This window comes from Ascaphus truei, chromosome 4 (assembly GCF_040206685.1).
Source record: "Ascaphus truei isolate aAscTru1 chromosome 4, aAscTru1.hap1, whole genome shotgun sequence".
Lineage (NCBI taxonomy): Eukaryota > Metazoa > Chordata > Amphibia > Anura > Ascaphidae > Ascaphus > Ascaphus truei.
In genome coordinates this window covers 124,596,804-124,616,087 of record NC_134486.1, presented here as the reverse complement: position 1 = coordinate 124,616,087, position 19,284 = coordinate 124,596,804, and the positions used below count along the sequence as shown (strand labels likewise).

General features: G+C 44.9%; 1 protein-coding gene across 1 annotated transcript in view; it reads left to right on the top strand.

Annotated features, from left to right (window-relative positions):
* LOC142492292 (uncharacterized) overlaps window positions 1–19,284 on the top strand; it is a 28,932-nt gene that overhangs the window by 8,107 nt on the left and 1,541 nt on the right. The gene's annotated exons all lie outside the window — the stretch shown is intronic.

Below are 19,284 nucleotides of genomic sequence, written 5' to 3'. Positions count from 1 at the left end.
TGCATGCTTGCAATTGGTATGCACACGGGTGAGTTTGATTATTTTTGATTGGCTTGGGTATATATGTTTGTTCACTGGCACTCTTTCAACGCACATCCCTGAGGAAGGTCACGTGTAGCTGACCGAAATGTCGGATGTAGTGCCTTGGTTTTTGTTACCTCAATATATTGTTATTTCAACTTGGCTGAGTGCTGTCTCTTCTTTCCGGATGAAGATCTGGTAATACCTGTTGATTCAATATCGCATATGGGATAAGCATCAGCTCTTCATTGTTTACAGAGTGCCTGCTGCCTTGTTTCATATATATATATATACACATGATGAACCAATATATAAAGAAATGTTTAAGGGTTATCAAAAACATGCTCTAATAAAAATATCACTTCTCCATATCAGCCACAGTAAAATAAAATCCTATTTCCTTAAAAAATCACATCTCACACAAAGGGTATCATCTCCAGAATATATCAAAGTTTATCCTCTATCAAGAGCAATCAAACCCCCGATAACTATATGGTATCCTGGGAAAAAGATCTTAACGTCTGTATAGACCTCGATACTTGGAAAGACATCTGGGAAGCTGCCTCCAAAAATTCATCGTGCGTTGTAATTAAAGAGAATATTTACAAGTTAATATTCAGATGGTATATGACTCCTGCCAGGCTGCACTCTTTCCTTCCAGGTGTCTCCCCTCTGTGCTGGCATGGCTGTGGTGAAGTGGGGAATATTCTGCATATATTCTGGTCATGTCCCAAAATCCAACAAACATGGACGGAAGTGTTCACCTTAATACACAAGATCCTAGAAATCACTGTCCCACATGACCCAATATATATATTGCTAAGCAAGCCAATGGCCAATATTCCCCGAAAAAAGCTAGAGTACTAGCCCAAATGTTAAATGCTACACGGTGTACAATTGCCAAAAATTGGAAACAACCTGCCCCCCCATCCTTAAACCAAATAAATAACAAAATTTGGCATATACTGTAGTTTATATGGAAAAACTCTCAGCCTATCTGAATGGCTCTACCTCGCAATTCTCTGAGATTTGGGCTTCTTGGTTTCACCAAGCAGGTATATCCCCATATATAGATTAGAATATTTGGAACAGAGTGATACATGTGGTAATTAAATTGTTGTGTACAATGCTATATTGTTACAAATGCTTCCCTCCTCGACCCCCCTTTATCTGTTATATGTTTTGTTTATTTTTATTTTGTATGTACAAAAAAAATGCTCAATAAAAATGTAAGTAATAAAAAAAAAAAATCACATCTCATCTTCCAATCAAAAGCATCAAATGTCTATAAAAGCCTGTGTCATCTCATTTTGAAGGCAGACACCGAGGAGGACGGATCTCCGGAAGAAAGAAGAGAAGAGGGCGTGGCAGCAGACGGTAAGAAGATCCCCAGAAGACCCCAGAAGAAGCCGGAAGACGGAAGAGTACAGATGAAGACGGTGACGGAATGGATTACAAATAAAAGACAAGCTTTGTTTATGATTTTATGGTTTATTATCTTATGTTTTTTTATTTTATGAGTTCCTGTGCGTGGATTGGTTCAAGAGTAAGCGGTTCAACGGGAGTCGGTGAGTGGGTGAAGTAATGGTAAGTCAACAAAAAAAATGTATTTTTGTACTTGTACATGTTTTTTTGTTTTTTTACATGTGATAGTTGTTTTTTTTTAAGATCATTTCTTGCCACTATATATATGTATGTATGTATGTCTAGATCGATAGATCGATATATACATACAGGGTAAGAAATGGTTTGGTAGGAAATGCTTGTTTTGATGTCTTTAAAATGATTTTGGCTATGCTGCTATGCATAAATGTGTGTAATGTTTTTTGTAATTAGATAGATGTAATTTTTGGTGTTGTATGCTGTACTTTAGGTCAGGGTGAGGCTTGCTTTTGTATATTGTATTCTTTTTGGTACTTATATTTTGTCTGATGGTAACTTGTTCGGTTTAACGATTTAAATAGTTAATTGTGTAATTGTTATGGATGGTATTTTAATTGTTTTGGGATTTGATTAATGAATGCTAATTGATTTATGGTGACTTGCTTGGTTTAAATAGTTTTCTTGTTTGGATGTAATGGTATTTTGTTTGGAATAATTTCTTGTTAACATTGATTGGCAGAGTGTACATGTTGCATAGATTGTATGCATCATGTATACAATGTAAATTCAATGTTTTGATTGGCATTTGATGCTTTTGATTGGAAGATGAGATGTGAATTTTTAAGAAAATAGAATTTTATTTTACTGTGGCTGATATGGAGAAGTGATATTTTTATTAGAGCATGTTTTTGATAACCCTTAAACATTTCTTTGTATATTGGTTCATCATGTGTGTATATATATATAGTTGCATGATAAAGCCACTGTACAAATGAATGGGTGAAGGGTGGGTATCGGGCCAGGTGGCTTAACCCCTTAATTACCTTTGTGGTTATTATCCGATAAGGTGATTAAGGGGTTAATTGATATCAGAATGTAATTGCAATGTATTGGCTATGTATTTTGTTGGCAATGGAGGACATGGATTTTGCTGGCGAGGGGGCTTCTTATTGATGAGGTGAGTAGAACTTTATTTATTTTATTATGCTACTTAATGTGTTTAATAATGGGCAAATAATCTATTATCCCTATCTGGATAATAGTTCTTTTGCACATTATAGTACTGTATGTGTTGTGGGGGGGGGATTGATTTATTTAATGTATAGGACATGTTTTTTTTTTTTATATACAGGGTTGTTTCCTCAGGTCTGCAGGGGACCTGCGGTCTCCTCGGGCTTCTCACGGTTACCAGGCTGCCGGGTCCACAAGGGACACCTGCGGGGAAGAACCGGAGGCCCCACATCTGTGGGGGCACCGCGGACCTGTAGGGACAATCCGTGGGTCCCCAGTCCCCCGTGGGAACCACACAAGGCCCCTCAGACACCTGTGGGTCTGACCCGGGGCCCCCAGACAGCCACGGGCCTACCCGTGGGGACCCCATTGTGGCCCACAGTGACCCGCGGAGACCACCTGGTGGACCATGGCGCCTGGCAGGGACCACCCGCAGGCCTCCAGACCCTGTTTGAAACATGGTGCTGGGCTACTGTAGGTCTGTGAGGTGACCCGTCAGGCCCACCGGGGACTCCCGTGGGCCTGGGGTATTAACCCTGTATGTAAAATAATAAATCATGTATTTATGGGGGGGCACAAGGGCTGGGTTATGTATTTAATAAATATAATGATGTTTATTGTGGGACTGTGTATTGTTTTTATTGTGGGTACTGGGGGTGCGGGAAGAGGGTATTGGCCCCAAGGGTATGTGGGTAGGCCTCCCGGCTGGGTAGTGTGTGAGAGTGGTAAGGCCTCACAGGGTGGGGGTGTAGTGGGGGAGGGTATGTAGGCCTCCCGAGTGGTGGGTGAGGGTGGGTTAACCCCTTAATGACTGTAAGGGGTTTGGGGACATTACATTGGCTGTTTTTATTCTTGTTTATGTTTTGCAGCATCGGAGGGGGCATGGACGGTGATGAAGATGAGGATGGCCTTCATCGTGGCAGCCGGACATGGGTGAGTGCAATATGTATTTATTGTATTTATTGTTCTTTATGTATTTAAAATGGGCACATTAACTATTATCCATATGTGGATAATAGTAATTTTGCACATTACTGTACTATACTGTATGTGTTGGGGGGGGGGTTATTTATTGTAAAGTATTTGTGTTGTTAGATTTTATTTGGGGGGCACAGAATTGGTAAGGCAGGCCTGCGGGGAACACCCGAGGGCAACCGCCGGCCTCTCGTATCATTGCTGTACATCACAAAAATTTAGTATATGTAATGGGGGTATAGGGGTTGTTGGGGGCACAGGGAGTGATGTTGTTTATTGCCATGTTTATTGGGGGCAATTGTCCCCAATAAACATGCTATTATGCCTTAACCCCTTCATTGCCTTAGCGGCTATCCGCTATGGTAATGTAGCAGCATTAATGTATTTTAATAATATTGTGCGGGAGCAGGGGGACCCCTGAGCTGAACCGCATTGACTTGTGGCTCAGGGACCCCCTGCTTCCCGAGTTACAGGCCCCATGATGGGGCATCAGAGGCCAATGTCGCCGCCATCTTTATAGCGTCCAAGACGCGACGTGGGCTCTATAAAGATAGCGGCGACACTGGCACCCGATGACACATACCGGGGCCTGTAACTCGGGAAGCAGGGGGTGCCTGAGCCAAAAATCAATGCGATTCAGCTATTGGACCCCCTGCTCCCGTACACTATTATTAAAAATACATTAATGCTGCTTCATTACTATAGCAGATAGCCGCAAAGGTAAGGAATGATTGTTTATTTATATGTGTGTTTTACTCATAGTGTAGATGTGCAGAGGGTCTCCGGAGCTGAACCGCTTTGGTTTTAGGTCCGGGGAACCCCTGCTTTCCGAGATACAGGCCACTTTATGGGGTGCCGGTATCCCTTTGCTTTTTTTACATTCCGCGGTCACGTGATCGGGACATTTAAATGCAGAGGGATACCGGCACCTCATAAAGGGGCCTGTATCTCGGGAAGCAGGGGGTCCCCGGACCTGAAACCAATGCGGTTCAGCTCCGGAGACCCCCTGCACATGTATACTATGAGTAAAAAAATTTTTTATATATTTTTATTTTGCCGATGTTTGCGCAGAGAGAGTGGCGGATCTCTCTCTGCTGCAAACACATATCGGCAGAAACGGCGTATCACCAGGTTATCGGGAGACAGACTGTTTAGTCACCGGCTAATCAGCGTTTTGCATTCGCAGTGATTCGCCAGGGATTCGGCCCTTATTGCATACTGCGAGGGCAAATCGCCAAAATCATGCCGATAGTGAACACTTGCCGAGATCACTTTTTCGGCGCTTACTGCATGAGGCCCTATAAGAGAGCGCCCAAATACTTATGCTTAGATCTAATTATTTAAGCACCTGATTCTAATTATTCCCTTTACTTTAGCTGATAAAACACGGGTTTCACCTACTTTTGCAGCTTACGACTCTTAATTACTCATTGTTTGTCTAATTCATACATAATTTTGTTTCAAATTAAATGGAATTGGTTAGTATAAACCCTATTGTATATTTAAGAAAATAGTATTTTTTATTCAAGATGGTTATTATGAAAAATCTATGGCATTTACGTAATTATCATTGGGGATCACAAACTTTTTTTCGCCACTGTATTTTGTTGATTGTACCCTTGAAAGGACTTCAAGCACGATGTAATATGTACTGACACACACAAGTACAAACAAGGTGAATCACAGAAAATATAGTAGAAGCAGTGAGAAGATAATATAACAAAGTGACCTTGTGACTTAAGTTAGTACATATAATCTTATAAAAGATAAAGACAGTGGGCCATATTTACTAAGCAGTGTGCTGGAATACATTACAGCCTATACAAATAAATGGACTGTAAGATGTCTCATGGCAGAAAATTATGTTCTCTAGCCCAGAAGAGGGTAGAGTGCTTTGTACAGGTTGGAGCGCTCAGGGAGAAGTAGAGCTCAAAAGTATGTTGTGACAGTGGTGCTATCCATCAACTGGTCTAGCTTCACACTGATAGGCTTGTTGTCCAGAATAATAAAGGTTATGTTGTTTAGAACCTGTTGAGTTTGATACCATGCCCCATTCTTCATAAGGTGCCTTCGACTTGTTAACCCAGTAACACTTTGTGTGCTACGAGAAGCCAGTGGAATCACTTTCTTTAGTTTCTAGGGTTTTACTTATTTAAACTTCAATACAGCTCTGAGAGACTTCCAGATCAGTACTGAGACTGCAAACCTTTTTTGAGAGACTTCCAGCTCTGTACCGAGACTGCAAATCTCCTTTTGAGAGACTCCCAGTTGTGCACCGAGACTGTAAAATTCCTTTTGAGAGATTTCCAGTTCTATACTGAGACCGCTGACCTCCTGGCGAGAGAAATCCAGCTCTATGCTAAGAGTGGGAACTCTCTCTCTCTGAGAGATTTCCATCTCTGTACTGACTACGAATCTCTTTAGGAGAGACTCCCAAGTTGGTACTAAGACTGCAAAACTCCTTTTTGGAGATTCCCAGCTCTGTGCTGAGACTGAGACTCCTTCTGAGAGTTCATGCTTATACTGAGACTGAGTGCCTTCTTCAGAGAGACTTTCAGCTTTGCCTGAGCTTCCTCATACTTTTGCTTCCAGTCAGCTTCATCAGAGCTGCTCTGTTTCTTGACCAAGTGGCAATAGTAGCGTTCACCATTTCTAGATCAGTCCTCAGGTCGCCGACTCTGCAGCTTAGCGTTATCTTCTATCGCCTGTTCCAATTGTTCACAGAGGTGATCACAGTCATATCTGGCAGTTTGCAGTCCATCTTCAGGGCAGGTCAAAGGATCATCACTTACTTGTTCTGGCTCCGCATCCCTGGTATTGTTTGTTGAGGGTTTCTCACTGTCAGAACCTGACAGACACTTCTTCAGGATTCCTGACTTGGGCCCTCTGGAGATTCCACCATTCCTGGAATGAATTTTCCATCCACTTTAGGCTGCAGGACATCTCAGGTCCCTTCTGATGTCACAGGATCAACTGTGGACGTGTCTGCAACTTTCACGCTAAGCTAAGAACCTCTTTTCTTTTAATTTCTCTTCCTCTTTACTTTGGAAGACTCTGGCACATCAGGAATATTGAATTCTTTGCTTGAAACTCCTGTAGTTTCACTGCACCCACCATGCTTTTCTTGCAGTTGCAGGTGGAAATATTTGGTGTTCATGGGGTCCTGCCCTTGCTTCCAGCGTTAATGTTCAAGGATGTAGGGACATAACTCTTCCATTTTCCTAGGGTCCAGGCATTCTCCAACATCCTAGGGGCGATTCCCTGTAGCGTCTCATTTCTGGGAGCACATAAGGGACATGCTCATCATCAAAAGGCTTAAATGGACACTTTCGCGTGGCCGGGTTCAATACAGACAAACAACATTTTGTCCTCCATTCTGGCACATTCAGATGTATTCTTCACACTGACTGTCACGCTGTGCAGCCTGCAGACCAGGCCAGTCCCCTGTACTGAGGTGGGATGTTGAATATACACACCGACAGCTGAGGGAGCGGGTCCGGGATGTGGTTGTAGCGTGGCCAGGCCTGGGTTAAGATTCAGAATAGTCATTGTACTTGCCGAGTTCAGGAGTAAAGAGAGTTCCGTAGTTAAATCCGTTTCTGTGTCCAAGGGTCTGAGAGGTAAGAATCGTGATGGGTAAGCCGAAGTCGGGAGCCAGGGAGGTAAGTAAGACGAGCCGGTTCAAATCTGTAGGAGTAAAGACAAACAGGAGAACGACACAGTTTCCAGGCTACACAGGAAGCAAGCAGCTATGCAGAGCAAGGAAGTGAAGGCAAAGCAGGATATTTAAAGCTCATGAGTGGCTGAGAGACCAGGAAATAGCAGAGCACAGCTGAGAGTCTGTAACACCAGTGCCAGAATCCAAGATGGCGGCAGCAGAGTTCAAGGTATGCACTGGGTGGCGGCATGGGTAGCGACGGGGGTCAGGGGCAGCAGCCGCTGCAGTACTGGTAGTGGGTAAGGAGGGATCACGCCTCAAGGGACGTGGCCCCCGATTCCTTACAGTACCCCCCCTTCAGGATCGACTTCAGGGCGATCCATGCAAGGCTTCTGTGGAAATTTCTTGTGGAAGTGGTCCAAGAGAACTGGAGCATGGATGTCCTCCTTGGGTACCCAAGAGCATTCTTCTGGGCCATAACCCTTCCAGTGAACAAGGAATTGTATCTTTCCTCTGGATACACGAGAATCCATGATTGTCTGGATTTCGAATTCAGGGTGTCCTTGGACCGTGACTGGTTTGGGTTTATAGGTCTTAGCAGGGAACCGTTTGCTCTGGACAAATAGCTTAAGCAAGGAAACGTGGAATACGTTTGGAATCCTCATGGAAGACGGAAGTTGCAGACGAAATGCCACAGGATTGATTTGTTCCTGGATCAGAAAAGGCCCTAAGAATCGGGGTGCCAATTTCGGGGTCGGAGACTTCAACTTGATGTTCTTGGACGAAAGCCAAACTCGGTCCCCTGGCTTGTAATTAGGGGCCTGTTGACGACGGTGGTCTGCCTGAGACTTGAATTTCTGAGCGGCGCTAAGAAGCGCGGACTGAATCTTGATCCATGACTCCTGAAGAGTAGTTACCCGTTCATCAGCCGCTGGCACTCCTACCGGAATGCTTGAGATTGGCAGTCGACTTGGGTGGAAACCATAATTCACGAAGAACGGGGTTTCGTGCGTGGATTCATTACGAAGTGAATTGGTTGCAAATTCTGCCCAAGGTAGCAGGTCAACCCAATTATCCTGGGAATCGGAAATAAAACACCGTAGGTATTGTTCCAGCGTTTGGTCTTTCAGTTTGCCCATTAGTCTGGGGGTGATAGCCTGATGAGAAGGATAGCGCCATGCCAAGCCTCTTGGAGAAAGCCCACCAAAATTTAGATATAAATTGCGTGCCTCGGTCCGAGACTATGAATGTAGGTATCCCATGCATGCGAAACACCTCCTTGGTGAAGATATCAGCTAGGGTGGGCGTGGAGGGAAGTCCTTTGAGTGGAACAAAGTGGGCCTGTTTTGAAAAACGGTCAACGATGGCCAAAATGGTATTTATCCCTCTGGAAGGGGGTAGATCCACAATGAAATCCATTGAAATATGTGACCATGGATGTTCAGGTACTGGCAAGGGCATGAGCAAGCCTGAGGGTCTTTGATGAAGAGTCTTGTTTTGTGCGCATACTGGACAAGCACTAGTAAATTCATGAACCATCTTTGCCATATTAGGCCACCAAAAAGTACACTTGATAAGATCCAAAGTTCTTTTGAAGCCGGGGTGGCCGGCTGAACGGACAGAGTGGCCCCATTCTAGTATCTTTTGATGAAACCTGGGTGCGGCATAGAGAATTCCTTCCGGTACCTCTAGACCACTCGGAATTTGTGTTTGAGCTTCAACGATCTTTTCGAGAATGTCAAATGAGTTGGCGGAAATTATAAACTTAGAGGGTACGATAGTTTCAGGGGTTTCTTCGGATCTTTCCTCCGGAGAAAATTGTCGGGACAAGGCATCAGCTTTTGTGTTCTTAGAACCGGGAATATAAGACAGAGTATAATTAAATCTTGAGAAAAATAGTGCCCAACGGGCTTGACGAGACCCCAGACGACGTGCATTTTCGATATAAAGAAGATTTTTATGATCAGTCAATGTAGAAATAGGTTCGCGGGAACCTTCCAGGAGATGTCGCCATTCCTGTAAGGCCATCTTGATAGCCAAGAGCTCTCTATTGCCAACATCACAGTTCTTTTCAGCGGGCGAAAACTTCTTTGAAAAAAAACCGCATGGATGAAGCTTATCTTGAGGGAAGAATCTCTGGGACAGGATGGCGCCTGTACCACAATCAGACGCATCAACTTCTAAAGTAAAAGGAAGACTAACATCGGGATGTCGCAGAATGGGTGCCGAGACAAAAGCTTGTTTCAGGGTTTCGAAGGACGAGACGGCTTGCGGAGGCCATACAGACGGGTCAGCTCCCTTCTTGGTAAGGGCCGTAATGGGAGCCACAATGGTAGAAAAATTTCGGATGAATTTTCTATAGTTATTGGAGAAGCCCAAAAAACGCTGGATGGCTTTGAGAGAGTTGGGCAGAGGCCAATTCAAAACAGCCTTAAGTTTTTCAGGGTCCATAGAAAATCCTTTATCTGAAATTATATAGCCTAAGAAGGCAGTAGAGGTTTGATGAAAAAGACATTTCTCGAGCTTAGCGTAGAGATTATTGACACGAAGGCGAGCGAGAACAAGCCTGGTATGCTGGACATGATCTTGAAATTTTTAGAAAAAATTAGGATATCGTCCAGATAGACGATTACGAAAGAGTTGAGAACATCACGGAAGACATCATTCATAAAATCCTGAAAAACAGCAGGAGCATTGCATAAGCCGAAGGGCATCACAAGATACTCGTAGTGGCCGCTTCTGGTATTGAAGGCAGTCTTCCATTCATCGCCATCTCGGATGCGAACAAGATTGTAAGCTCCTCGGAGGTCTAACTTGGAAAAAAAAATTGCCCCTTAAAGCCTATCAAAAAGTTCAGAGATCAGCGGAAGGGGGTATCGATTCTTGACTGTGATGAGATTGAGCCCTCGGTAATCAATGCATGGTCTCAGGGATCCATCTTTCTTTTTGACAAAAAAGAAACCGGCACCAGCGGGGGACGAAGAATTACGAATGAATCCTTTTTCAAGGTTTTCTTTGATGTATGCTGCCATGGCTTCAGTTTCAGGGAGAGACAAGGGGTAGGACTTACATTTCGGAAGAACAGCGCCGGGAACCAGATCAATGGGGCAATCATAAGGTCTGTGAGTAGGTAGAAACTCCGATTGTGTCTTGCTAAACACGTCGATGAAATCCGCATATGCTTCAGGAACAGCGGAATCATTAGCCGAGGGCGTCTCCACTCCCGCGAGGACTGTGGTAGGAGAAATGACCGGCAATGGTAAGGCATCTGACTCTGGCTCCCACTGAATTGTCTTGCCGTCCCTCCAATCAATGTGTGGGTTGTGCTGCTGTAGCCAGGGTAATCCTAGGATAACTGGAACGGCAGGAGAGTGCATCACGTCAAAGGATATGATTTCGGTATGAGTACCGGCAGAAAGGGTGAGAGGAAGAATCTCTAACGTGATGAAGGCAGGTTGCAAAGGACGACCCTCAATAGCCTCGAGGCCAATCGTGATTTCTTAGCGATGAGCGGAATCTTGTTAAGGGTAGCAAAATCTTGATCCACAAAGTTACCACCGGATCCTGAATCAAGAAAAGCGGTGGTTGTTACGAGAAAATTCGGACCTTGAAGCGAGACTGGAAGCATAATTCTCTTAGGGAGTTCCTCTTCAGAGGTAGGGTGAGAAGATATTGACCCCAAAATGAGTCCCTCTTGCCCCATTAGTCGTGTTGTTCTTTGGGCCTTAAAGGACAAAAATGTACCGTATGCTCAGAAGATCCACAGTAGTAGCAAAGGCCCTCATTCCAGCGACGAGCCCTTTCGGCAGTCTGGTCAGGGTTTCTATCGGCAGTCTTGTCGGTATTACGGAACTCCTGACTGGCAATCTGCATGGGTTCCACAGCATCTAGAACAGGGCGAATAGCTGGGAAGGACCTGGGAAGAATAGGTTCAGAAGAGAAAATTCTGGGACGCTGGCGTTCATGACGGCGCTGTTGAAGGTGCTGATCCACTTGTATGCATTGTGCGATCAATTCCTCCAATTCCTCCAATCCCTGGGGCCTGGGGTGGACTGCAAGTTCATCCTTTACAGAGTTGGACAAACCTTGCCAAAACATAGCAATAAGGGCTTCTTGGTTCCAATGCGTCTCCGCCGCGACAGTCCGGAATTCCAATGCGTATATGGCAACAGACCTGCGACCTTGAGACAATTGAACAAGAGAAGCAGCGGCAGTATCACTGCGGACGGGAATATCAAATACCTGCTGGAATTCTTGGCGGAATCATGGGTGGTTTCCGCACGCAACTCCCAGATGGGAGAGGCCCATGCCAAGGCGTCCCCTGTTAAAAGAGAGTAAACATAGGCTACCTTGGTGCGTGCGGTGGGGAACAGGCTGGGAGAAATCTCAAACTGTATTTCACATTGGTTCAAAAACCCACGACAGACTAGAGGGTCACCCGCATATGCTTTAATGTGGGAATCCTGAGTTCTGATGGCCGGTCGCCAACCTGCGCGGCTGGGGCCGGAATAGGCTGTAGTGAAAGCTGGGAAAGCTGCTGTACCAGGCTTGTGATCTGAGTTCCCAAAGTACCAATGCAAATTGCAAGTTCCCTGATTAGTTGGCCCACCTCAGTCAGGTCTGTTTCTGTTGGGCTCTGCATAATGTCACGCTGTGCAGCCCACAGACCAGGCCAGTCCCCTGTACTGAGGTGGGATGTTGAATATACACACCGACAGCAGAGGGAGCGGGTCCGGGATGTGGTTGTAGTGTGGCCAGGCCTGGGTTAAGATTCAGAATAGTCGTTGTACTTGCCGAGTTCAGGAGTATAGAGAGTTCCGTAGTTAAATCCGTTTCCGTGTCCAAGGGTCTGAGAGGTAAGAATCGTGATGGGTAAGCCGAAGTCGGGAGCCAGGGAGGTAAGTCAGACAAGCCGGTTCAAATCTGTAGGAGTAAAGACAAACAGGAGCACGACACAGTTTCCAGGCTACACAGGAAGCAAGGAGCTATGCAGAGCAAGGAAGTGAAGGCAAAGCAGGATATTTAAAGCGACAGTGACCAATCGGACGAGGGGCATGGCGGCGGCGTGTCGAGGAGCTGCTCGTGAGTGGCTGAGAGACCAGGAAATAGCAGAGCACAGCTGAGAGTCTGTAACACCAGTGCCAGAATCCTAGATGGCGGCGGCAGAGTTCAAGGTATGCACTGGGCGGCGGCATGGGTAGCGACGGGGGGCAGGGGCAGCAGCCGCTGCAGTACTGGTAGTGGGTAAGGAGGGATCACGCCGCAAGGGACGTGGCCCCCGATTCCTTACACTGACTTTGGGAGAAGCTGTTGCATCAATATTCTTTGTATATAATAGAATACAGCTGGCAGTCATACAGGTGGGACAGACTTCACTTGTAGAGTTTGTAGCTCTCACAGGCGTCTCTGTAGACTTTTTTTTCTGAGATTTTAAGAACCTATGTGGTTTTATTTTTATTTTTTTCTTCTTTTCGCACTTGTAACGGGGTAAACTTTGGTCACATAATCAGTACCTTGTGTGGGTCACCATATGTAGCAGTCCCCCCAGTTAGACTATGGCGTTGGTAGCTTTTTCTACCTGGATATGTAGCCCTTTATTCTGGTCACCTCTGCACATGGTTCTTCCCTTTCACTCCTGTTATTCAAGCTGTTGTATGAACTGTTCCAAATAAAATCACAGAAAATGTGCCTGATGGTCTCCAGGCCACCTCTCTTCCCACTTCTGACAACATACAGTATGTAGGAGAGATATACAGAGGTTTTTAGAACAGGAGAATAATGAAAAATAGCCTTTTAATAGCCGGTTGGTTTAAACAACAAAAACACAGCTTATGTTTCAGCAAAAACAGGGTTAAAGGAAAAACAAACAAAACAGGGCTAACTCCCCTAGGGAGCACTGACTAGACCAGGAGTGCGAAAACTGGGGGGGGGCACCCCCCAGGTGGGGCATGAGACTCTCTGCAGGGGGCGCAGGGTTTACAGAAGCCCTGCGCGGTTCCTGAAGGCATTTAAATTAATGCCGGGGGACCTGCAAGGTCTCTATAAACTTCTGGTGACGCATCGCTATTTGATGCCGCGGGGTCATGTGATGTTGAGTTGTCATGGCAACGTGACGTCATGACACAGAAAAACCGAGCCAAGGTAAGGAAGGGGGGGGGGCACAAGGAGAGGGGCAGACAGCCAGCAGGGGGGGCGCAGGAAAATAATATTGCACTCCCCTGGACTAGACCCCACCTTATCTATGATTGCAGGGCTAGGCCCCTTACTAACAACAGTCAGATAAACAGTTCACAGGTGGAGATCAGTTACCTTTGGCTGGGGTAAGGCACTTTAAATCTTTGTGCAGGCCTTTTCTCTACAGTGGTCAAGGTCCTTCAGGACAGCGAGACCTTTCAGTCTGTACTAGAGGCTTTTTAAAGACCTAGTGAAGCAGCTGAAAAGATGAATTAAGGCAGCCAGTACTAGAATTGACCTCCTCAGTCCTGTATCAGGCTCTGCACACAGGTTTTCCTCCTTCCAAATGTAGAATACAACTCCAGGCTTTGCTATAGCTGTGGTTTGTGGGGAAGAACTTGTTTTGCTGTAGAAATGTATTGTGGGTAACTATCAGGTGGTTAAGGGCTGTGTATGCAGAAAAATGCTTATATCTAAAGTTCCACATATTTTGTCCTAGAGTCAGATTTCGGCCTTCAATGGTGTAAACATGTCTTCTCTATCTTTCTAGTATGTCTCCTCTGCAAGAATCTATCCAAATTTGTGTAGCGAATAACTGTTTAGTTGCTGAAACAGCAAGTGCACGCCCAGCGTTGTAAGACACTGTGAAATTATGCATTCATGACTCCTAAAATCGTCCTCTCTGTCAAGCCCAATCACTGGAAGTCAGATGTAGATGGAGCCGATGTAAGCCACTATTCGTGAGTATCTGGTGGTGAAGCTAACCTGTGGGGATTCCCATAGCAGTGTCCTTCACTCTGTGTGCTCCCATGGGCTGTGTGCTCACTGCTAGCATGTATCCAGGAAGTGACGCATCCAGAAAAAATGTGTATATATACACTGGTTCTCAACCAACAGTCTGAACGAAAGAAGTGTGTGTAAAGTTAATGTGTATAAATAAATACATAAAATATCATGTGTGGACCAATTTCCTGTATCAAAGAGTATAAAAGCAGGTGGGAGTGACCTACTTCCTAAACTCCAAATCAAGCAAATATATTTTCTTTTAGATTGTGAGTGTGGCTTTTTAACTGTTACTCCCCAGCAACATATTAAGGATTTTATGCCATGTTGTTGTGCCCGTTTTCTCTGTTTTTGAGGTGATTACATTGGAGAGTAGTGGTTGTCCGTAAGTGTGGTGCTCCAACGTTATTGGCATCCTATAGACTCTTATTTAGCATCCTTTGGATATACCAAACTGTGGTTGTCATTGATTTTGTTCCTAGCAATTCAGCACTGAGTGCCTAGATACTGTGCTTTTCCTTAAATACCGTTTATTTGCACTCTATACTATCAGTGGTTATGTTTATGTTCATTTGGTTTTTCTATTCATCATGTTTTCATTTATTAGATTATTTTCTACACCATGGGGCCTATGCACTAATGGTTCATAAAAAAAATCACCGGCCATTTAAATCACCGTTTTTATGAGCGTTGCTATCACGGTATTCAGAAAGCCTTCATTAGCTGTCAGCAAAATTCACAAAACGTGCGATTAGCCGGTGACCTGATGAACGACCCTCTGAAAAGGCCTAACATGGCGAGTTGTATCTGCTGCAGAGTGCTGCTCTGAGAGAGCCGTCTCCCTGTGCAAATCTCGCCCGAAATTTATGTGTATACATTTTAATTTTGTTAATAGTTTAGATGAGCAGGGGGTCTTCTGAGCTGAATCGCATTGGTTTCAGCCTCAGAGACCCCCGTTATCGGGTGCCGGTATCTCCTAAGCATTTTATTCCCATGGTCACGTGACACGGACATTTAAATGCATACGAGATACCGGCACCCCATAACGGGGCCTATATTTCGGGAAGTAGGGGGTCACTGAGACTATCTGCTATGGTAATGAAGTTTACTGTAAATGCATTTTTATTGCATAGGATTTATGCCAGGGGTCTCTGGTGCTAATATTAATGGATATCAGCTACAGAGATTCCGGCATCAATCCTACTGCTGCGGCCAAGTTTATTCGAGCATTTGCCCGTTCTTGGCCGCAGCAGTATCCTGGCGCGCGCCGCAGGGTGACGGGCGCGCGCCGAAGCAGCGGAAGAACGCCCTCCGATCGGGGCGCTTTCCCTACCGCTGCCGGGTCCGCCGGGTCCCCCGGAACCCCCTGCCGCCGTCCCGCGATCGCGGGACACCAGGGCTCCCTCGGGGAGCCCTGGACGCGCGTGCAGGGGGCGCTGGCACCCGATGATGCGTGACCGCGCATCGGTGATGCGCGGCACGCTGAGGGAGTGCGGCTCGCAAGCCGGGACATTTCCCGGCTTGCGGAATGAGCCGCACTCGGATAAACTGTGTCGGCAGTGTATGCAGGAAAAATGCATTTTTCCCATCTCGCCGCTTCTCTGCAGGTTTCACCTTTACGCCAACTTTTTCTGGCGTGAGGATTTTGTGATATTCTAGAGTGGTGATAGGCGTTCATAGCCTAATCACTGCTACTAGAATTGCACATGTTTATGAACATGCCGAAAATGATTTTTTTTATGAGCAATTTTTTTTGAGCGATTCACTCTTTTATCACCGCTTACTGAATAGAGTAGGCATTTTCAGACGATAAGTGCTTGATAAGTGGCTTATGAACGCTTACTGCATAGGCCCCCTAGTGTCTGCAGCACATTTTCGGATTGACCCTAGCAATACTGCAGAGTCACTCTAAGGTAGACAGTGGGCCTCATGCAGTAAGCGACGATTATGTGAAATCGGCAAGCTTATCGATTAGTCATGTTATTGGCGTTTTTCCCTCTCCGTATGCAGTAAGTGCCGAATACATTCAAAATCAACCAGAAAACAAATCCGCCCACTCTCACGATGATGAGCCGATCACACACAGGTGTATCGGCGTGCGTGGCGGGGTGCTGTTAGGTTGCACAATCACAAATCTTGCTGAATCAGGCGAAACAAGCATGTTTTTGATTGCGCGCCATATTTAAAGGCAACGTGTACTGCTAATCATTCTCTGTGTTGTTGGGAGTGAGAGAGAGAGAGACGCACAGAGCTGGACGATTGAACATTTGCATATTGACTGAGAGACTTGTTGTGTATTGGGTGAGCTTTGTCCTTTGTTGTTTTGTTTACATCTTTGTCTTGTTTTATATGTGGAAGTGGGTCGTGTGATTGCCTGTACATTTCTTGTCTGTTTTTTGTGAGTGCTGGAAGTATGCCCGCAAAGCGTGGGAAGAGTGATGCTGGTGGGAGTGGGAGTGCTACTCGTGCGAGTACGCGTCGGAGTGAACGTTCTGTTCAGGGGAGTGATGTTGCTGGTGCACCGAGTGGTGTTGCTGGGAGTGGGAGTGCTGTTGTTGGGAGTGGGAGTGCTGGTGCTGCGAGTGGTGTTGCTGGGAGTGGGAGTGCTGTTGTTGGGAGTGGGAGTGCTGTTGTTGGGAGTGGGAGTGCTGTTGCTGTGAGTGGGAGTGCTGGTGCTGTGAGTGGGAGTGCTGGTGCTGGGAGTGCTGGTGCTAGGAGTGTGAGTGCTGGTGCTAGGAGTGTGAGTGCTGGTGCTAGGAGTGGGAGTGCTGGTGCTAGGAGTGGGAGTGCTGGTGCTGGGAGTGCTGCTGGTGGCGCAGTTGCTGATGGGGTGTCTGGTGGTGGCGTGCTTGCTGGTGGCCAGCTTTTGGAGGCTCTTCCATTGGAAGAAGGAGAGTCCAGTCAGCACCAGCCAAGCTCTGACCCTAAACCTGCTCGGAAAAAACGTGTGGAGAAGCCACGTAATCCTCGCTTCAATGACCAGGAAAATAGGGCTCTTGTCACTGGCATTCTGGAGCACTATGACAGTCTCTATGGACATTTAGTAGGTAAGTGTAACTTTACATTTATTATTCAAATACATGTGATCCTAGGTCATCTGAGTTTTGTTCATATGCAAATATGGGTACACAATATCTTTCTATGTTCATTAGTGTGGAAACACAGCTTTTTATCATGCCTTACAAGGACAAATAAACACAGCCGGTCAATTTGCCAGAACTGCATACAATATGAATGCAACCTTGCTTACATGTATAGGTTTAGTAGTGAATGCTCATGTGCTGCACATATTACACATAAAACAGCATGTTTGATATCTCTTGGACCAGCTAGCAGTGTAGGAAACTGGTGCTTATATTATTATTCATTTACCTCATATCTTTTATATGTTTTTCAAGGGCGGACAAGTGCAGCAAGCAAAAAAGAAATGTGGGACACAATAGTCATTGGTGTCAATGCCTGTGGGAATAGTGTCAGGGACAAGTATCATTGTCGGAAAAGATTTGATGATATTAGGTCCAAATTGAAAAAGAAAATACAAGACCAACGCGTGCATGCTACTGGCACTGGAGGTGGGCCCACACCACAACGTCTCATATTGACTCCATTGGAGGAGCTGCTTCGGCCAAAATTACTTACCGTCGTCGTGGAAGGCTTGGCTGGTGACCGTGACATTGGAATTTATCCGTCACAATTTCCAGCAGGTGATAAATATTACTGTACTAGGCGTGTCGTTGCTTACAGTTATTTTGCATATTTACACTGCTTTTTATACTGTCTTCACAATATAAGCATACCTGCATCTATATATGTATATGTCTGATTCTGTATATATATATCTCAAAATAGACATATATGTAGTAGTCCTACTAAAAGCAGTAACTAATATAGCACGTGCCATTGCGTGCTCATTTACATGTGAATTCCCAAAATGCATAGCTGCAGTGGAAGCAATTGATGGTGGGCGAAGATGGGGAACAACAGGGTAGTACACGTGTAACACATATTCATGAGAAATTATTAGTAGCTACAGGTACAGAACAGAAATATGTATCATATTATTGTGTATTTTATTGATTTTACTCCGACAAACATGACATTACTGCCTATTTTAAGCATGCATCAAAGAAATTGCATGTAACGGCCTACAAACATCACTGGCACTAACACATCTATAGTTGCTTATGAAAAGGTCCATTTTTGCTTTATGTCATATACAGACAGCATAATGAGGCACACGTATCATATGTTATGTCATTGTTTTCATAACTTAAACACTGCAGATGACTACTTAGCTCATCTACCATTGTGTTAAAGCAGCTGCAATTAATATCTCATCACAGCATACACTTCAACAGAGGGGGTGGGGTTCAGCACACACACTAATTACAGCCTCATTTCACGGTCAACTTAGTTCAGACCATTTGCACCTGTTTCAAGTCATTGAAAGGTGTGGCTGATTAGGCTTTTTGGGGAAGGGAATACCTTTCTTACAACCTGAATAGCACAACTGAAGTTAATCACACTCATTTGAAAGCTTAACTCTAGCTACTAAATGCCCCAACAACTCATTACTTATCAAAGCGTACGTCACACATTAGTTCACTCATATCTATAGTTGAACTACTATGAAAGACACATTATCACACACTGCATGTGTTGTCTTGTTGAGTCACAGCCACATTCAGGTGTGCCACATCTTCGATTAATGTACCACACATATCCTCTACCAAAAACAACACTTTTTGCAATATGACCACCTTCATGATAACCATTGTGAATGGTCATCTCATGATAGTTATGTACATTATGATACTGATATCACTACACAACATATGATTTTTATGTACTCATTTAATCTATTTATCCTCACGCATTACTGCAGAAACATAGTATGTTGTATGTTAGGGAACTCAAAAATTCTAAGTACACAGGCATGTACAGTGTTATTACAACTATTTATGTTCACTTTCACACACATTTTCGGTTAAGGAACTGATGTTGTTAGTTAATCATAAATACAGAACATACAATAAGTGTTTGTTCAATATTTACACATG